This window comes from Oryzias melastigma, linkage group LG9 (assembly GCF_002922805.2).
Source record: "Oryzias melastigma strain HK-1 linkage group LG9, ASM292280v2, whole genome shotgun sequence".
In the NCBI taxonomy this organism is placed as follows: Eukaryota; Metazoa; Chordata; class Actinopteri; order Beloniformes; family Adrianichthyidae; genus Oryzias; species Oryzias melastigma.
This window is the reverse complement of record NC_050520.1, coordinates 23,463,070-23,485,194: the sequence shown is the minus strand read 5'-3', so window position 1 is coordinate 23,485,194 and position 22,125 is coordinate 23,463,070. Positions and strand designations below refer to the sequence as shown.

Sequence of the window (22,125 nt, the reverse complement as noted above, 5' to 3'; positions counted from 1 at the left end):
GAGCTGTCAGGCGATTAAAATTTTTAATCGCGATAATCGCATTGTCCAGAGTTAACTCGCGATTAATCGCAAATTTACATGTGGCCTTTTTTTAAGGAAAAAAAATGTGTGGTTCGTGGAATTTAGTAGTTCTACATTAATTATGAAAACAAGAAAGGTAAAATTAATAGTTTTCATCAGAACTACTTTATTTTGTAACATTGTATAGATATAAACTTTCTTAACAATAAAAGGCTGTAACATAAAATGCCTAACAAAAGCCCAAGTGCAAGTGAAGGACGCGAGACCGTACCACCAGACGTGGTACTGGATGCGAACTGGAGCCGGGTTAGAGTGCAGGAGCTCTCCAGGTCCTAGCGCCGGCCGGTTTTAGCTCGCAGCTCGGTGTTTGGAGACCCGCCCGTGATCTAGTGAGAGCAGCCGGTGAGTTGGAGGGCGGGACGCCCGCGCGCGCGGTATGGAAAGGCACGTATGAGAAAGTCCGCGATTAATGCGTCAAAAAAATTGTCTGCGTCAAGCACATGTCAGATTAATGCGTTTTTAACGCGACAAATCTGACAGCCCTACTTTCTACATCATTGATGGACAAATATTGTAAAGGACCGAAATTATGTAATTTTCTGTTAAACACCGGAAGTTGTGTTTCATTTCCGGGAGCTTGACATGCGCGGTTCTTTAGAAACCAGAGAGTCTTCTCATGTGAGTTCAGTTAGTTTTCAGAGCTTAATTTCGATGTCTGTTTTCTCTTGTGATCTTTAAACATGTAAACATTGTGCATTTTATTTCTATTAGATTGAATTATATCAGCTGCGTTTATGTGCAATTTAGTTCGGTCGGCCCCTCCCTCTCCCAGAGTAAAGCAGGTGGGAGCAACATAGAGGGAAACCCTGCAGTTAGCACCCTTGGCAAGCGAAGCGAGGTGCGTTATATTATTTTATGTTCTATATTTTGTATGCAAATGAGTGATTGTTCATTATATCTTATTCATTTGTCTCATTTTGCTGTAGTTTTCACGGTGCCAAACGAAATAAAACTACTGCACCCGTCAGAAGCTCTCTTCTGTTCCTTTGAGACCGAAGCTGCTACAAACATCTCTTGTTTTCGGTCGAAATATTTGAAGGCATCTTCTTTGATAAAATCAACAGTTTGACATCAAATTTCTCCCTCAAACTCAATGGAAAAGTATTATGTCTGTATAGGTAAACACACAGTGGGACACAAAAGTATTTGTCCGTCACATACTCTCCAAGTTGCTCTATTAAAATGATAAGAGAGGTCTGTAATATCCATAATGTCCGTAAAGAAGCAAAATGTTTCTCGCTCACAGATCTGTTACTTTTTCTTTAAGAAGCTCTTCTGTCTTCCACTCATTATTAAAAGACACCTGTCCACACCCTTAAACAGTCAGACTGCAACCTCTCCATTATGACCAAGACCAAACAGCTGTCAAAGGACACCAGAGACAAGACTGTAGACCTGAACAAGTCTGGGATAATCCAGTCTACAATAATGAGGTGGCTTGGTGAGAATATGTCCACCGTTTGGAGCAATTGTTAGAAAATGGAAGCGTTACAAGATCAATAGTGATCTCCCTCCACCTGGAAATCCATGTAAGATCTAACCTGGTGGTGGGTACACATGATTTAGAGAACAGTGAAGAAATAGTTTTCACTCTAACAAAGGTTACTATTCTTAACAAACTATGTTGTCAGGGATTCAAATTTTCCATTTCTCCAATGGTTCTTCTGCTTAAGCCAGTAGATGTTCTGGCATGTCTAAAGTTCTCCAGAGACAATCTGGATGATCCAGAGGAGGATTAGGAGAAAGTCCTGAGGTCAGATGAGACCAAAAGGGACCTCTTAAGGATAAACTTTCTTTATTTGGAGATTGCATTTGGAGATGGTTATGTCAGAGGATGATGCTGAGTTCCACCCTCCACTGTGCAGAACGGGGTTGCATGCAGCATAGATTTTTGGGGGGACTGAATAACTGACACGTAATAAGGATAGGATGAATAGTACATGGTGACATTTTGGACTAAAACCTCCTTCCATCAGTGAGAATATTGAAGATGAAACATGTCTGGATCTTCCAGTATGACAATGATCCCGAAGACATCACTCAGGCAACAATGGATTGGCTATGTAAAAAGTATTTCAAGGTTCTGGGGTGGTTTAGCCAGTGTCTGGACCTCAATCCAATGAATATGTGGTGGGAGTTGAAATTCCGTGTTGCCCAGAAACACTCCAAAACATCACAGCTCTTTAGAAGATCTGCATGGAAGAAAATAGAAGCTACAATGTCTGTAAGCCTGGTCAAGACCTACAGGAAACCTTTGACCTCTATTATTGTTAAACAGGAGTATGGAGGTGAACTTTTACTATTGACCAAATACTTATTTTCTGCACCATTATATAAATGAAATCTTTAAAAAGTTGTATTATGCGGTTTCTTGGTTATTCTTTTTTTATGTGTTGGAGTTTCATCCTAAAATAAACTGTACCTTTAAGTCTTGGTTAAAGTGATGTAGCTGCTCACCTCTACACTCACCTGGTTCTTTTCTTATTCATTTTGTTCCGCTTTACTTCTCACACATACTGTATTGGATAACATTTTTGGAGAGATATAGTGATGATCAGCATCACATCACAAAGTAACAGTTGCTATTCCAGAATTAAGAATCTTTAGTGAGGGTGGACTAAGAGTTGATCACCTTTTTAAAAATTTGTTGTGAAATTGCAATACAGCCAAACAAAACAATGGGGATAATTGATCACAAAGCCAAAAACAAAAAAAAATGACTTGAATAAAAAAAAAGTGTTAAGTACTAAAAACCTCAACAAAATGGACATATAGACACTTAGAAGGTTTGATTGTAACATTTTTACATCACATATACACTTCAAAAGTTCAGACCTTTTTTAGATGTTTTTTGAACCTTTGGAGCAATTTTGACTTCTGTTTAGTTTTAACACCTCACTTTCCCACCACCCTCTGCTGGTTATTTGGCTTTAGCAGCTATGAAAATAGAAAGATAACCAGTACACATCTAAGATCAACTGTTCAACCCCCGTAGATCTTTTTCACCCTTTTCGGTCTGACAACATTTTTTTTCACTTTGTTTGTTTAAAGAAAATAGAAATATTAACACAAAAATGCCTGCTTTATTTTGTTGTTTTTTAAGCTCCTGACTACCAGCACTTTAAATTTGTCCTGTGAAGAGGAGATTTCTAAACCTGAATTTATCTGAACCACTGCATGATACTGAATTAACTTCTTCTGGAGTTTACAGAAATCATTTTGGGCTTTTCAATACTAGAGAAGAAGCCTTGGGAATTGTAGGCCCAATCTGAATTCTTCTTCTTTATTTTTCTTTCATCAATATCAAAACATTCATTTTTTGGCTTCACAACAATTCTGTTTTGTCTGTGGTGTCCAAAATTTATTTTTTAATATCTTCCCCTCCGAGCGGAGGGATACAGACCAATCCCTCGCAAGGGGGTTCCACGTCACGCCGTGCTGCGGAGAGGAAGAGCTTTTCTTCACGTGGGTGCGCTCTGAACCACAGAAGTTTACATTTAAATGTAAGTAATGACTTTTTGTTGTAGCATAACTTTTTAAAAGTAATACAAACCCTGTTGTTATGTTAGAGCGCAGGACGCTCTCCGCTAATGCTAGCTAACCGGCGAGTATTGGTGACGTCGTTGAGCAAAAATGACCATATATATATATATATATATATATACATAAGTCATATACATGTATATGTAAATGACTTGTGTATATATATATGTGTGACTTGTGTGTGTGTGTATATATATATATGTATATATATACACACAAGTCACATATATATATACACAAATCATATGCATATATATGTATATGTATGTTGTTGTGACTTCATGCAACTATAGTCCAAATCTTAGTCATAACTGGAATAATTAGGTCAGTTTATCTACTTTCCTAAAAGTCCTTAATATGTCCTTCTTGTTCTCTGCCATTGTTAAACTCTAAATGCTGCTTTTATGGTGGCAAAAACGTCAATAAAATAGATTAGAGTTATCCTACAACCAGGAATACTTTCAAAGTAGCATGGTCGATTGAAAATAATATAATAAATGTGCCTTGTTTCCCTCTGGGGAAAAGCAAACATCTTCTCCAACAAATCAAAACTTTCCCTTTCCTCTGCGAAGAAGCGTGTGTTGAAAAGTGCCCTGTTTAGTCTTGTTCTATTTCACAAACACGCATTTTCTGGCAAAAAAAAAAAAAAGAGAGGAGGAATCAAGACTTTTCAGTTGTCTTGCTGAAAAACAGACACCTAAGTAGGAAAGTTGAGCTGTTAGATCTCAGTAGCATACGCTCCCCTGGGGAAAGCCACAGCTCAGGGTTCTCATCCTGCGCTTCTGTGGAGCTAGCTTAAAATACTGTTGTCACGTAGCGATCATAGGCCTCCACTGATGGTACACAAATAGTCCCTTGTGAAACTCTTAAAAGCCCATTAGACATCACCCCTGCGCTGCGTTGAAGATGCCGGTGCTAAGTGCTCCTGATACCAAAAAGAAAGCATGAAGACAGACCTGATGCCAAAACTGTTCTTGTTTTCACCTGTTTTCCTCTCCCATCTGAAAGTGTTTGTTTACTTCTCTGCTCATTTCATGCTGCAAATCTGAGAGTGGCAGCAGCGCTCAGATCAGGCTGTGACAGTCGCCCCATTCATCTCTGTGACACAGATGTTTAGCCAGTGCCAGCCGACTTCTCACGACTGTTGTGCTTCTCGCTGCTTAGTAGCGTTTGAAAGTGTAACACTGCAGAGGGGGAATCTGATCCTGTGTGGAGACTGTGGAGGTCAAGCATGACCACCGCTGAAGGGAGCAGGCGTTTTAAATGCACTCGAGTTCATTAGATGGTGCCAAAGCTAAATAGTGCCATCTGGTGACTTGAAAAATCTGGTGAGGATAATTAAAGAGATAATGTGAAGCAGCCAGAGCAAAGACCGGAGGGGGAATTTACATAAAGAATATAGCTTACACTGACTACTTATGCAGTTTATAAATATGTTATTTAGTGAAATCTAATCTTGAACAGGTGGTGTGTTTATTGAAAGAAATGTGTATTTATATATGTTTTGAAAGCTTTTCTTAAAAAACTGGAGGATGAGTTAGGAGGTCAAAAACCAAAAGAAATTGGATGTAGAGGTAAAAATATGAGTAAAGGAAAAAAAATGATGATAGTGGGGGGTTTATGAGTGTGAGTGTTTCACACTTGCAGAGGTAGGTGAGGATAAATGGAGAGCAGAGCTCTGTTTGAGTGTGAGAATGCGTTGGCAGCCTCGGGAGCTCGGTGATCACTCCCGCAAACGGTTGCTGTGGGTATTGTGGCTCCTGGACGAGGGAAAAACTAACAGGTTCTTAAGAGGCGCGAGCCCAGAGGGAGGAGAAAGAGTGCTTACAGCTAAGGATTGGTTCAGCCACTGCCTCTAATTGCACTTCATTATCTCATATTGATTTAATTAGCAGCTGCCTTGCTGCGTGCACACAAGGTTATGGTATGCCTTCAAACATAAAAAAAAAAAAGAAGCAGGGCAAAGTTGCATAGTCTGTCCCTGCATGGGAGCCTGCTGGATAAAGCTAGTCATATGACAACACTTAGTTGCATAATTACTCTTGTGCAATTCCGCAGACACAAACACAAAAAAATATGCTTCAACCACAGGTCACAAAGCTTGACTTGAGGAGCGGCGGTTCACAGAGTTGAAAAACAGCAACTATGTTTGCCCCGTCGTCAAAATTGGTGAAAGAAAAACAGCATTTCAACTGAAAAACACCTGATTTTGTTGTTTTTTTTCCCCCAACGAACTCCAAAATCCACGTCTTAAAGTCTTTGAGTGTAATTACTGGGTACTTTTTAAAAATACACGTTAAGTGTAAAGCTATCAAAACGCATATAAAAAAGCTGCAAAAATACTCTCCCACGTCAGCGAATGCATTAAAAAGAATTGTCTGAATGGGTTGTGTTGTCCTGCCCCACCACCATGCTCCCCCCTCCCTACAAACCACACCACCACCCGTGTTTACCTCACAGCTTCAAAAGGGCACCAAAAAGCGCTATTTAAACCAAGCTTGGCACAGGCATGGGAGAGAGTGGAAAGAGGATTACCCAAGCTGAGTAATGCAGGTGGACAGATTTCAGGTTTGTAGCCATTCTGGGAAAAACAACTGTTCAAAAAAAAAAAAAAAAAAAGTGGGTTAAGCTGCAAAATGACAGCCGATAATGCATAAAGAGAGGTTAAGAAAAGAAAACACATCTGAAGACAGAATAAGTTGAAGAAATGTTAGTCATAAGGGGTGTCTATCTTTAATGATCCATAAATTCTTCCTGGTGTGAAAAAAACATAATTTTCCTTTTCAAACTCCTCTTTCCTTTTGAGCGATATGTACCGTTTTGCAGGACAACAAAGATATTTCACCAAAAGACGAATGTCCTTGAGGAAAAGTCTAAATCTTGCAAATTTTGTTATTAATTTTAATTCCTGTTAAATATCTTAAAAAAAAGAACTCACCAGCTAAAGTCTACAAAAGAGTCTAAATTTATATTTAAATCCACAGTTTCCCTGGCTGTCGCAGCCTTTTGAACACCCTCCTCTCTTTGCCTCTTTGACGGAGCTCCTTTGAAAGCTGAAACATTTCAGATTGAATGAAGAGTTCACATCAGTTATACGGTTTAAAGCTGGAACTTTACGTCCCACAGTCAGTTCTGTCCACTAAAATCAAAGCTGAAATCCGGTACTTTTAATCCTAATTTGGTATTATTTGCTTTTATTTGTCTGTTTTTAGAAAATATAGCTTTCAAATCCACTATGTGTAGAATCCTTGCATGCTAAAAATGTGTGATTCCACAAGGAAAGCAAAGGAATAAGAGTTGTGTTTAGCAGGGAGTTGGGCTTGGGGTGGAAAGCCCCAACAGCAATCTGCTTACACTTACATCTAAAGTAGGCAGGACTCAGTATTTGAAGCTAAAACACAAGCACACTATTCCTGCCTCTTGAAATATGAATTCAAACATCTGCTGCTTAGAAATGACATATGAAGGTATGATTCTTATCTATTTAAAAGCTCCTTCTTTTTCTTTGCATTCTTTTTTTCTTTCCTGGAATCTAAAACTCTCTGGTTCTGTCTTCTTCCTTCCTTTGCTGCCTTGGCACACAGAGGCAGAGAAAGATGGATGGTCTTGGCAGACTCACGCGGTCGTCCTGGTAATGTGAGAAAATCTAGTGCCAACTCAGAGATCCTGCAGATGGACATGACATGTTGCTGTTTTCTGCTTTTGTCAAATATTTCTATATTCCTTCGATGTTTCTTTCCTCACAAGTCTTCTAACACATACTCCGACGCTCCTCACTGAGGTCTTTCTTCACTTGACTTAAAAACGGCCATTAGTGTATATGTTCAAAGGACAAATCATCAACGGCTAATTAACAATTATTAACAGTTCTACTGTGAAAGGAGACAAATTGTCATAAATTACAGCCTAATTAAAATGTGATTGCTGGCTCAATAGTTATAAATCATTAATTTTTAACACCCTTATCACACAGGAACGGAACCAATTCAACAAAAGGTCTGTTAGACAAAAAAAAAAAAAAGAATTCACTGGTTCTTTTCAATCCACACACTACTCTTTCTGCTCGTCTGTCCCACAGCAGTCATTAGGCATAATTACTGGATGTACGCACTGGCTTTATGCATGGATATTAAAGAACAATTAAGCCATTGCCTAATTGCATTACGTGAAGTCTTACATGGTGGCTGCCCATCTTAAACTTCCTGCTACTAGTGCAATGGGAAATAGAAAATATTCAACTACAACTCTCTAGTCTTACATTTGGTTAAATAGATTAATATTATTATAAAATGTTGTTTAAAAAGAAATTTCTGATGTACTTTCCACCAGATTCATATGGAAGTCAGTTCACTTGAAAATCCTAGCCATAAAAAACAGGACCAATTGCTTTTTATGTCATACATTGGACTCTGAAGGGCAAAAATTAAGCCTAAAGTGGTGCAGGCACTTGAAGTTACTCCGTCCAACTCTGTTGTTCCAAAAATGTGCTATTGGACTGGAATAACATGAGTTTTGTTGGATTCCCTAAGGGTTAACCGGAATTCTAAACTGTTTTATTTTAAATAAGGATACACCTGATGTATTGATTAGTGATTTGGTTGGATGTTATTGCGAATATGCTAACGTGTAACAGTATTGAACTGTGTTTTATTTATTTATTTACATTTTACTAACAAGGTTGGGAGTAGCGTTGTCACAGTAACCTTTCTTTTAGTGGTATCCGTCTATATGGTCACGTGTTGCAAACAATGTTGAGAGTTACAGGTATTGTGAGTACACTAGCTAACAAGGCTAACACTTGAAATGTGGAGCATGTTACAAACAAGTTCTAGATTTACTTTGAACATAGTTAATAAAGTCTTACTGACTGATGAATTTATCTCTGAACTTTTGTCTCTCCATACATGACATAAGTTCAAAAATAGACCATTAGTGACAGTGTGCCTTATAAACCAGGGGACCCTCTAGTGTGGAGAATACAGAACATTTTAATTCCATTAAAAATAAAAGATAATTTACTTTTTGAACAAAGGTCACAATTATGTCAAGTGTCTGGATGGACGGACGGATGGATGGACGGACGGATGGGAATCTGTTCCTTTATAAGTCCAGTATTCAGCATAAAGTGGTCATTTGAGGAATTGCAGCATTTTGTTCTTCCTGGTTTGCAGTATAAACATTGAAATTCAGGAATAAAGGATTGGGGTGTTGAAATGAATTTTGAGAGGACTTCAAGCAAACTTTGTAATTACAATGTTTCTGTTTATTTTTCATACATGTTGCACAACAATTAGGTAAAGGTTGCCACAATTTCAGATTGCCAGATTCTTTTTGGTTGTCAGTCAGTTATAGTTGTCTCTCTTTTTGTACGATTTCTAGCAAACACATAAAAGGAAAGAAACTGCAGACGGAGAAGATGGACCTGCAGGAAGAACTGAAAAGTGAGTAAACATAGTTAACTAAATGAATGACAAAAAAACACAAGTCCATACAAAATCTGTAGGTTGGACAGGTGTGGAGTCCAAATGTTTTCAATAAAAAGAAAAAAATGACATATAAAGACTATAATTGCTGAGTAATTATTGTTTTTATTTTATGTGACAAAAAATAAATTAGTGTTCAAAAAGTACTAAAAACTCAAAAAACTAAATCTGATGCCTGAATAGAATTCAAAGCACAAAATTAACAAGTAAATTAGTTTTTTTCTATTTTTGATTTTCCAATTTTATCTGACTGAAAGCATCAAAACATCTCTGCTCACCTCATAAACAACAATGATCCTCCTACAGTCTGTTTTTCTCCCCTTCAGCTCTTGTGTGTTTTCTTCCTCAGAGCTCCTCCTAATAGGGCTTTCCTGTCTATTTTCTCCCTCTTCGATCTTTCCTCCTGTATCTAACAAGCTAGCTCTGGGTCTGGCGAGGTGAGCAGAGGTGAAGGTGTGGGGAAGAGAGGTGTGTTGTTTGGAGCCACTGACATCCAGGTAAATGGGTAACTGTGCGCTCTCATCCATATTCCAGTAACCCTGGCTGAGGCATTTGGCCGGAGCATGGCTGGGGCCAGCACATGAAATATTAAAGGGATAAAGTGAGAGGTGGAGCACCCAGAGGGCCTCTGGACAGTTAAACAGCTCTTTGTGTGAATGCATCTTCACTGCCTTTATGCCCCCCTCTGTGCAGGAAGCATACCTGCATTGTGTGCTCCATTCAAGGTCAGCAAAGACAACAGCAAGTTAGCATCAAACTGAGCTCTATGATCAGCTCTTACCGTCTCCAAGCAGTGTCAGTGATGGACCGTGTTCACAGCCAGCAAACTAATCAATAGCTCTATAGATTGCACGGCTGCAGCTGGGGAGGATGTGAGAAAAAAAGAGCAAAAGATGGAGCTCTTTGCCTTTTTTTCTGTTTTTTTAAAGCTTCTCTTGGCAGTATGAATCCCAGCCTGCTGTTTAACTGGTAGCATTCCAATTGGGGGCTCAGATATATCAGATTTCAATTAACCACAGTTCATGAGGGCCATCCACAAGGTGACATGGTCCTCACATCATCCATTCCTCTGTTTAGTTGCAGCCCTGGGGAGTATCTAATGAGATGGCTCTCTATCTGGCTCTCCATCTCCTTTTCTTTCCGGAGGAAGCCTGGCACTCAGGGCCAAGGAGGCCTGTTAACACCTAGGGCAGGTTCTTGGCCCATTTCACTGTCTTGCAACCTCCAAGCGTGTTTGGCTTGCAGTGGCCGCAGTCTGCCCCTTTGGACCGCTCTAGGCAGGCAGATAATGAACAGTTGGAATGCAGGTGTGTGCTGATGCAAAAGAAGTGTGTTTGTGCTTGTGAATGCAGATGGATGGCAGGTGCTTAAAACATATTTTTAGCTTTTTGGGGCATAAGCACTCATCACTCAAGCATTTTTCCAACTAAATGATCTTTTTTTTTTTTTTTTTTTTTTTCGTAAAATCTCCGGGGAGAACGACAAAACCTAAAAGTTTGAACGGTAAAAGAATATATTCCTCTTGTCTCGTTCATCTCTGCGTGACTGTAAACGCCTGATTCACAGTTCAATCACAGGAGATTCATTTCTGCACTCAATCAAAGGAAAGGAAACTAATCAAGTGCAAGCTTCTTTTTTTTTTTCTCAACACAACCCAAGAGGTATAATACACTGCAGACTTTTTATTATTACAGGGGTGTGAAATGCTTAGATTGGCTAATTTCAGACACGATACTCAAAATCCAAAACACACCTTAGGTCACACGGCGAACAGGATTAACATTTATTGAGTGAAAACACTATTTTTTTTTTAATTTTTTACTTTAAAAAAGTAACTTTTTAACATAAATACGAATAAAAACAGGCAGGAGTATTATTTCAGAATAAATCAACTTAAACCTTAAATAACTGTTGATATTTTCTTCTCCATTAAAATATATTTTGTCAAAATTATACAAATTAGAAATCGACTAAACACTGAAAGCAAAACTTAAGTTTTATGTCATTTTATATGAAAAGATGTAAGAAAAGAAGCAAATTTGAGACGTTTGGGATATTTTACCAGTTTTACCAGTTGTTTTAACATCCATCTTTCCAAGCTTTTCTTAAAATCAGCACAGTCGAGAATTGTTTGTCTCTTTAGGAGCTGGAAATGAAGACATTTTTACTCAAATTAGTCAATCCTTTTGCTTCCTACTCTTAACAAAAGAAAAACTCGATTTAAGGCTCAAATAACTCAAGTTGGACTTTCGTTTTGATTAACATTTTAAGGATATTATCTCAAAGCTCAATATATATTGACACGGATGGCATTCGTTGTAATTAGTTTGAAAAAAAAGATTTATGTTCCAAGTAAAAGTGCTAATTTGAGCTTTTATTAGTATTTATTTAGATTATTCAACTTGTTCTATTATCATCTTCTAATTTATTTAGTTTACATTGTGTTCTAAATTTAGTCATGTTCACTTATTACACTGTATTTTGGCACTTTAACCAAAAGGACCTGCAATTAGCTACAAAAAAGGCAAAAAAAAGCCATTTGCTTAGAACTAGCAGAAAAAATAGTTATCATTGGGCTGGGTAACATCTAATTCGAAGTAATACTATTTAAAATTTTGATTTTTTTCATATTTTTTTTTTTTTTACTTTTTGAATACATGTGTGGAATTCTTTGTTTCTATTTTTTGGATATAATTATAAGATTTCTTGTTAGCTAAAAAAAAACCCTGTGTAGACAGATCATTTCAATACTTTCTAGGGATTTTCTTCTTAAGATTAGTGTTCTTTATAGTGTAAAAAGAGATAGAAACAACTAAATTTGCCACCAAGACAATACAAAACAGAAAAAATGATAAATAAACGAGTTGTTAACTCTAACAATACTTTTATTTGAATCCTACAAATCAAATTCCTGACTATGTACTTTGAAATCGAGAACAATGTTTACAAAAACACTAATTCAATTCAATTCAATTCAATTTTATTTATATAGCCCAATATCACAAATTCAATTTGCCTCATTGGGCAAACATATATCTTCACAAAGTTTCTTGCTTTTATGTGTTGTTTTCTGCCTTGGTGCTTTCTAATCAGTTACTTTGCTTGGACTGGACTCGAGTAAGGAAAAAGACTTGTCCCAGTACTTCTGATATACCAACATTCATAACCAGAGTGAGGCAGAGAGTCGGCAGGACGCAACGATGCATCCGTCACCAAGAAGGATGGTGTTGTCATCACCAAGTGTGGTGTGGAATCACACACAGTGGCTCTCAGATACACTTCTTTATGGAGGCACTTTTTACATTCTGCTGAGTAGCTCTGGAAAAATAATAGCTAAATCTTAGCTGTCACTATCACGCTTTGCTGCACTAAAACACTACCCAGTGTCTGAGCACTTCGCAGGACGTATAAAAGTCCACGCATTCGGTGATGACGCATACATTTTACCTTAAGAAAGGAAAATATATATAAAGGTGGTTTGGGTTTTCCTTTTTTTACTGGTGTGGCTGTAGAAATGCAGAGGAATAAAAGACACGAGAAGCCGATTCAAGAAATCAAACGGCTCAACGGTCGGTAATTAGGCAGACAACAGAGACTCAGCCAGACCCAAAAGATTTGAAGGGCAGACGAGGGGAGACGAGTGGGGGTAGGGGGTTATGGCAGGGGTTGGTGGGGTATTGAATTAGTGAGACTGTAATGGTTGGAAAAGGAAAACCCATCATGTGAGCATGCACTTGGGGAGGAGGAAAAAGGTTATGATCCAAAAATCTGAGAGCATGTGAAGCCTAGGAATGAGATTTTACATGGTCATTTGCATGTACAGATAATATCAGAAAGAGGGGAAATACTAACAAAAGTAGAAAGAGCAAATCTCTTTATTTGATCATTGGAAAGAACTAAAGCATTCTATTTATGCGACTCTCCTTTAATTAAAAATATCTTGATTGCATTGACATAAATACATGTTTAGTTTATTGCTAAACCCTTGGACTGCTCCAGACAAAAAAAATCCACCTCCAATCATAAACTAACAGCTTTGTTAGTCTCTCCCAGTTGCCCATTTGAAGACACAACATTTTGGTGACATCACATACTGTCAAGATGGCAATGACCTCATGCTATGTTCCCACCGGCTTCAGCAACCATTTTTAAGTAAATCTACGTAAACACATGGAAATGTGTGTTTTGAGCTTCCACATTCAAGACGATTGCATTGCTGTGTTTTGAAAGTTAAACTAGTTGAACTTTGACCAATCAGGGACTCTGATTTGGTAGTGACATATGTATTGTGTCCTTTTTGAATAAGGGGGGGATTACTGTATATAAATCATGTGAACCTACGTGAGTTCGGAGTTTTGCAGAGCCTGTGGTTGCAGCCATCCAGTGGTGCTGTATCTGGTGTAGCTAGACCGCATCACACCTGAGCTGTAATGCCAGTGAACCCGGGGTTAGGGTACCAGGTTGGGGTACCGGTACTGGCCACATCCTGAAGTTTGGTCCACGTTAAAAGGTTTAGTTTTTATAGTTTTAAAAATGTAGTTTTTGTGTGTCCAATAAATGTTTATCCTGATCAACCCGCGACCCTAAGGTGTGTTTTGGTTTTTGGCCCCCTGTGTGATTGAGTTTGACATCCCTGGTGAAAAGCGATATAAAGAAGAAAATGGATGGATGATTTTTAGTAAAATTGTGTAAATATTCATTCAAATTGTCATCAGTGATCAAGAGTATCATTAAAGTTTTTTTTTTCTTTTTTGATGACAATAATTTGAAAACACATATGTCTTTGCTACAAAACTGTAGCACACTGCAGTGAAAATGCAGTCTGAAAAGCAATGTAATAAATGTTCTCTCGCCTTTATTCTGCATACTCAAAACAAGAATAAACATTGCATCATTTCTTTGAAAATATCTAGAAGGCTATTGTCGCTGGGGGTTTTCAAGTACTTCCTGCCCTCTGCAGTTGTGGGCCGTAGGAGCCCGGCTCCCTAGTTCTGGTGGAAGGCGGCGTTGCGGTGTCGTGTTGTCGCTTCCTCTGATCTGCAGTCAAACAGCGGATTCCCAGGGAGCATGTCACCCAGGGCGGGAAAGAGGGGGACTCAAATGCTCTGCTCGTTACTCTAAATGCTGCCTAATTAATAATGTATCAGAGAGGACGTGCTGAGGCGCAGCAGGGCCCCTCTTCATGTCACAACCATCAACACATGAGCATGCACACACATACAATGGATAAGGGGCTGATCAATCCCCCTCTTCCTGTGCAGAGTCGTCCTCCCACATCTCCGCCACATATTAGGGAACAGACACCTGCCTCCACGTGCACGCCGGCCCGTCGCTTGCCGAAGCCTTCTGTGTTCACCCGTGCCGCCTGCACAGAGCCGAAGCGACTACAAGAACTGTCAGAACTTTGCTCCGCTTGGCTTTGTTTCCACATGCATTTTTAGAGTTGAAAATTTTTATTTTAGACTGGTGTTGGGAGGAGCAGGAGCAGTTGTGCAGGTTAGTTACTCCTCTGGCAGGCATTCAAATGTGCAGCCACCCACACTCCTATCCTGCTTGAATGTTTCACTTGGATGTTGGTCCCTGGAGGGAGATGACAGGTGGCACTGTGCTGTGGTGTTCAGGTTATGCTTCCACTGGAGTGTCTTCTCCACCGCGGCATACAAGCTCTTCAGACCTTAGAAAACAACTTCTATTTCAACATGTTTTTTGTGTGTTTTTTTAATGTAATTTAATATCTGCAGCTATGAATGGATGCAGACTATTTCAAGTTCTAAGATATAAAACTGTAAGATTTACTCTTCCATTTTTGTGCATTATTTAACATCGACAGCCCCTTTCTGACCCCTTTTGTTTTTACTCATATCTGATATTTGCCTTTTTTGTTTGTTTGTTGTGTGGAAAACGGCTAATTTAGCCACCCCAAGGGAGTGAATTCTCACTTGTGACACAAAAAAAGGCATTTAAGGCAAAAAATGAAAAAAAATCTGAATAATGCAAGCTACACCGTGAGAGAGGTGGGGGGTAACAGGGGAAATAGGATGTTGGGGAGGGAGAGGTAGAAAATAAGAGAAGCAAGTTTGAGGACCGCAAACAGTTGGTAAAGGGGGCTGGAAAATTAAGCTGCATAAATTGGGCGAAACATGTCCTATATTCCCCCTTTGCTTTCTTCTTCCGTGCCCCCCCCCTCATCCCAACCAACTAAAAAGGGTTCAAGCTGTCGTTCCAATGCCAGACAGGCATTTTTCCGACTCTGTTTGATCCCGGCTCCTTCTTTTAAAAACACTTCCCGGTGACAGAGGGGAGGCAAAAAGCAGGTCACGGTGCGTGTGTGTGAGACGCCGGCGGTAACGCAGGAGGCACGGGGGTAGATGAGCCGACAGGAGACACGTGTAGACAGACGCTTCGCAGCTATCACACCCTCATTGACACAGCCTTTATAGTCCCTGCAAGCAGCGCTTCTGACTGGGAGAGCAACAGGGGAGAGTGGGGGGGTTGAATCTGAAAACTCCAACGCAATCCCATTTGACCACATCAGGGTTTGAGGGGACACAGACTTACACCACGGGTTAGATTTGACACGCAGTGGGACCAAAAGCAGGACACGGGAAATGGAGTGTGTGTGTTTTTTGAACGCTCACAGAAGGCAGCGTGAGGTGAAGTGCCTAAGGACACATCAGCCCTCTGATTAACAGACATCAGCTCCACCTCCTGAGCCGCAGCTCCTCCAGGACACCAGAGCCCATATGAATGACATTAACAAATATTGGGTTAACATGGTGAACAACACTTACTGGTTTAATTGTCTGTGTAGGCTGTTAAACAGAGCAGCAGCCACGACCATCTGGTGAGGAGAGACGCAAGCGCTTTAACGGGTTTCATTTGCCTAATCTACCATGTATTTTAGAAATCGACGGAACAAGAGATAAAAGAACATTTAAAATAATAAAAAAAGCTCTGGGACATTTATTTGCTGGCTGCTTTTGGTCAGGATAGACAAAGAAGGGTCTCTTAAACATCGTTTCCACTGAATGGAGCAATACAATATTTTGAGCGTTTCCATTATGAAATAGAATTGCACCATTTTTTGGCCCCCTACTGGTTGAAGGTCCATAGAGCGACTTTTGTCACACGAGGAAACCCATTTCATTTTTTTGTCTTATCAGGAAAAAAATGCCTGAATAAAGCTTTGTTTCAATGAGGTCCAAAACGGTGAGGAGTGGTACGGTACGGTCCAGTTAATTCTGGTGAGCGTTTCCATTCAGTTAAGCCTCACTTCCACTGAGCGGTTTGTTTTTGTGGCACATGTGTTATGTAGACCACTGAATAATGTCATTGTAGTGTGACGAATAGAAAAGCAGCAACAATGGAGGTCATTGTTGTTACAAACAACAGGCCTTTTGTGTTGTTTGTAGGCGTTTTCAATATAGACTAGTGACCAAAATGCCTCATTTCCACTCATTTCGATACCGTCCGGACCGATCCGGTATGCCACAGTACTGTGAGCGTTTCCATCATAAAATATACCAATTAAACAGTACCAACCCATACCTCTTTAGGGCTCCCATTCATTGTAGGTCCTCTTCACGGCAGTATTCTTCTTAGCCGCCCGCAATCTTCTTTCAAACAACATTAAATTCCTGTACATGATGTACAAAAAGTAAAGCAATTAAAAGACGAGCTGCTGGATGACCTTCATTGTTGTTGTCGATAGCTTTGCTTTTGCCACAGTCACACTACTATGATGCAAAGCTATGCAATCAGTCTACTCCTCGCATGTGCTGTGATTTCCCAACTTTGAGTGGAAACTCTCTCCTGAATTGTCGGACCATTCTAAACTGGCTTTATAATAAACATTATCCGTTTTATGTGTTAATCTTTTCATTTTATCTTTAAAACAAGATAAAATGTTGTTTTCCTACATGCTTACTAAAATTCCTTGTTATGCAAGAGTGAACCTTAAAATAATCATAATAATTTACATATAAACTAATTTGTTCTGCTTGAGATTGAAAAAAAAACACTCCAAAACCACAAGTAAGCCTCTAAAAATTAAACTTAAAAATAGAAAAGGAGCCAAAACTAAAGCAGAAATCCAAATTTCCTGTTATTTCTATTTTCTGACATCTAAAATTGTCTTCAGCTTCATTAAAGTCAAAGCTTTAAGGGTCAAGATTTCTAAGAAAAACGTTCTCTGATTTATTTTTAAGACCGCTCTGTCTGAAACAATAATTTTAAAGTTTTCTCATCATGCCGCTACCATCATCTTCACCCTTTGTGTCGAAGCGCATTTGCGTCTGTTTGCTTCTCTGGCAAATAAATTCCAAACAGAGTTAGGAAAAGAAAAGAGCGAGCAAAAAAAAAAAAAAAACAGTGCTCGCTTACTTTTTTCTCCCTGGATCATAACAACACCATTTCCATTTATAATTTCAATTGTTAATTTGCATAAGAAAAATTAGTTGGGTGACATGCATGATGTTTTTCACCCCCTGCTTTTCTTTTCCTGCTTAATTTTCCCACTAATTATAAGCAGCAATGGCACATTATTTACATAAATAATTGTTGTTCCTTCTGTTCGCTCATATTTTCCTCCTTTCTTTCTTTGTCAGAGTTGTTTTGGCATTTGTTGTCCGCAGGGGCAATTCTCCTTTGAGAGCATTTTTGTTTCTCTCCTGACTGAAATAACTTGGATCTTCTGTGTTTTGTGCCTGATGTTTGTTGTGGTGTTTTGCTGTCCTTTGTTCAATAAATAGATTCATCCTACATTTTTATTTCCCCTCAAAACTTCTAAGCTTTTATAAATAAATATGTCAGATGTGAGGGGTTTTTTGTTCCCAGCTTTCCTTTTTCCTGAAGACAAATTACTTTTCCACTTTATTGACTTTACAAAGAAGATTATGCTATACGGCATCAAACAAATCACAAATGTAAGACAGTTTTTTACTTTCTTTTGCATCTGTGTGGGCTCATCTTTCCTTTTTGCTGTAGCAGATATCGTTTCTGTGCAGATATTAAAAGTTATATGATGTTGATAACAGCTGCATGTATTTTGAGGGAAACAATAAAGCACATTTTGCTGATCTAAAAGCTTTTATAGCAAATAAAAGATTGAAAAAAACACCAAAATATTGAGAATGTCCAGATCACATTACACAAAATATTCCTACCTACCACATGAGCCATTTCCATGGACATGGAATGACTCATGTGGTTCATTTAGCTATTTTCTCCATTTAGGAGATTTTAATTAATTGCGTTTTGCAAGTCAGTGGTGTCCCTGTGGGCCCATTTCACAGTTGTAAGTAGAGAAAACAATTACTAAAATAACAACACCATTAAGAGGGACTTGCTGGAGATTCTTAAACTAAGCTTTGCACAGAAAAGCCAAATACAGCTTGACATATTCTCAGAGACATATGAGCAGGTGTGTTTTAATTTTATGTTTTAAGATAATAATTTTAAACTATCTTTTGTATGTAGCAATATGTTTCTTTTCTTACAAAAAAACATATATTTATCTGCCACCAAAGAGCTCAGGTTCACTGCTATTCATAAAAAAACACACTTTTTTTAAATGCATTTTTGTAAACTCAAAGTGAAGAGAGCTTCACTGTGTCCCGGTGGGTTAAGAAAATGGATGGAAGTTCAGGACGAAAATACTCACATTAAGAAGCCATATTGGATTTTTTTTCAACCCATTGATCGAGTCACTGAAAATGTCACGTGCCAAGAGCTAAGTCACTGATTGGTTGATGCACTGCGTCAAACTCTTCTTGGCGCACCCAATGCCCAACTCTGCTGCAGGACCTCAGATAGCATCTGTACATTGACTTACCATTGAAACATGACGCCTATGCCGGGCGAATTGTGTAAAACACACCGTCAGTGTTAGACAACAGGAGATACAGTCTGTATAACATAAGATTCTTTTCATTTGACTTTCTGTCTCTGCAGAGTTCAGAGTCTGTATAATTCTTCAAGCCTCTAATTTTATTCTATTTCTCCACAGTCATGCTGCGCTGTGATATGAGGGAGCGGTTTGTTCCCCGTAACAAGGAGTTAGGGAAGTCATTTGAAACCGGTGGAGAGCTGCACGTGGGGTACAGTCTTTAATTGAGGTAAGGAAAATGTGCATCAGTAGTGTTGTGAAGAGCAGAGGGCGATCTTCAGAGGCCAATTAATTTGGAATACAAAACAGTGGTGCAATCTGCTCAGGTTTCCGCCCGGGTCCACGGCTACCTCGCACCAGCTCTGTCATGAAGGCATTCAAGATCAAATTAATTTAAATAGCAGCCCAAGCAGCACCCCCAACTCCCAAAGCGCTCCCACCGCTTCTCTTTTGTCCCCTTAGCTGCAACTCTGAACTCTAGAAATCAAAATAGCTCCCTGCACGACAAAAGCTACCACACACTGTCTCTCCATCACTACCTCTCACAGAGAAACCCACTTTGTGTCTCTCAACTTAAATAAAAATAGCATGACTCCTCAGACTGCTGTCTGTGTGTCCAGCAGGGAGAAAAGCACCTATTCCTGGATCTGCTCAACCGACTCCATCTCTGCACTGACACACAAAGGGAATCACCACACTTGTGCACTCCAGAGGACAGCAGCCGTACACTGGTGCTGCTGCTGCTTGGTCATTTTTTATGATTTCGCAGCATTTGAGCAGGGTGACTTTAACATGACAAATTATGGCCAGGGAGATCCTTAAAATACCTTCTGGATTTGCACACACTTTCTTTCTTGGACGTATGTTTATGGATTTTCCATAGTCGTACGAGCCTCCCGCTTTAATCTAGTCAAAGCCATGATAAATGCAGTGCACCTGTGAGGTTGAAAATCTGGAAAAGAAAATTATGATGCATGTCTCTGCTGTTGAAGGCTGAGGTAAGGGAGAGAGATAAGGAAAAGAGGAGAAACCTAATTGTGGAAGAGGAGAGGGTTGCAGAAGTGAGGTCCTCAGGAAGATGGTTAATTTATAAGACCTGTGGTGGAGGTAATGTGACAGGCCGAGTAATGGTTAGAAGTAGTTTGAAGGATTCTTTTGTCTTTTTGGTCACACAGTTCGGTTTCCTCTTTTACTGTCTCTCTTGCACAGAAGACATTCTTGTTTTTTCCCTCTCTAGATAAATCAGACCTAATCAATGTGCCCGTATAGTATTTGCCTTCTAATAAAGGATGTGGGTTTCACTTGTGTCCTGTTTGCGCTACAGCTTGAGGTCATTTACCTGCAGAAACAGAAGGAGAACAAAGGGCAGGATTCAAAAATTCTGCATTAGAATTCTGTTCAACTTTACAGCTTTATTCTCTGCTTAACCTCCATATTTATTCATGATAAACCTGACAACAAACCCTCTGTTTCTTTGTTGAAGTCACCCCTGCTCTCCTTCCCTTTTCTCCCCTTTCTTCTGCCGCGCTCTATCTGTACTTCATTTCCAATGCAGGGAGCATAGCCGAAGCCATAGACTTGTGCGTGGAAACACCCAGCAGACAAGAAAAATGACGGCCGGCGCAATCTCATTTTCTGAGGGGCTGCAAGTCAGGCAGGAAATGGCTATTATTCCATCGACACTGTCGGTATTAAGTTATTTCCTTCTCTAAATACGAGAACATTCATGAATATCTATTGAGTTCCAGGTGCAAGCGCAAGAGGTTTTGTCGCCACACACTCGGATGATTGCAGCCCTATATTCTCCCTGCTGCACCCTCACTTCTGAGATTGAAGTGAAAGACAATGGTAGTGGAAATTGGCTAATAAATCCAGAGGAGGCAAAGGGCTGTTTGAGCAATACCGCAAGCTCGTGCATGCTTTTTAAGTAGGATAAAAACTCCTGGTTTCCTCTCAACCTCATCCTTTTCTCGAGGAGGTGACTGGGGCTAAGAGGCTAAATCTCCATCAAAAGGCCCACGCCACTTTGCTTTTGTTGGTAGGAAGACAGCTTTGCAATGCCATCACAAGCATGCAGGACATATCAGCATTTGTCCATATTTCAGTGGAGGGAGATGATGCATTTCTGCTTATGCATATGCTAGGAACAGTAGAACGGAACGGGGAGAGCTCATGACAGAACGAAGATCCATTTGCATTTGTTCGCCATGTGCTTTTCTCACCTTGCTGTGTTTATCATGAGTCTGAGCCATATAGCTGCCAGTCATGCGCATAGAGAGGGAGGTGAAAGGACAGAGAAGAAATAGAACAAAAAAAAACTGCAGGATGATGAGCAGTGGAAAACCTTAGATTTGAGTGACCTACTGCCTTCCATCGCACGGTGACTCTGAAGAAAAAGAGAGAGCAGGAGCTCCGCTTACATGTGTCCAGTTCTCATGGAGCGGCTCACAGTGGAGAGGAGACGGGGCAGAATTGATTGAAGGCGGTGGACCATAAATGAAAGCATTGATTTTGGGGTCACAGTTGCAGGAGGAGGTCCTGAAATAAATTGAAATAAACATATCAATACATCAAGTATATTACACTATGAGCACACATGCACTCTCACACATGCATTATGAGCCTTGTTTAGTTGAGTAGATGGCTGATTAATGCACATGCAATGGCTTTTGCATGTACCATTGAAGAAGTGACAATCAGAAATCATCTTTAGATTCAATATAGGTCCGTTCATTTCACCTTAATAGGTTTAATTTAAAGCATACATTTACTCTAAACCAAAAAAGACTTAAAAATAGGAGATATTATGTTATTTTTTCTCTCTCTTCTGTATTATTTTAGATCCAGCTGTACTACACACCTTTGAGAAGAAAAGACCTTAATGAAAAGAACGTGTGACTGATATGAGTCCGTTTTTCCAACCTGAAAATTCATCTCATCTGCATAATAAAAGAATAAAGAGCACACCATAAAGTGAACACTCAGGAAAGGTTAAAGCACTTCCAATTTATGGGTCAGAGGGAGACACTTTAGCAGGAAGAAGGGAAGAAATTACTTGGCTGGGAGACCAACAGAATCTGAGCATAAAGACATGGCAGCCAATTAAGAGAAAGGTCATTCCATAAAAGAGGA

At 39.5% G+C, this 22,125-nt stretch overlaps 1 long non-coding RNA gene across 2 annotated transcripts in view; it reads left to right on the top strand.

Moving 5' to 3' along the window:
• The window catches only part of LOC112148890, a 79,130-nt gene extending 57,530 nt beyond the window's left edge, over positions 1 to 21,600 (top strand). Inside the window, exons 5-6 of one of the 2 annotated variants that reach the window (XR_002919708.2) lie at positions 9,004 to 9,065; positions 19,114 to 21,600. This is a non-coding gene — a long non-coding RNA (uncharacterized LOC112148890). Of the gene's footprint in view, positions 1 to 9,003; positions 10,943 to 19,113 lie in introns of those variants that run through there. The other variant, XR_004948445.1, reaches the window with a different exon arrangement.
• Positions 21,601 to 22,125: the final 525 nt, after the last annotated feature.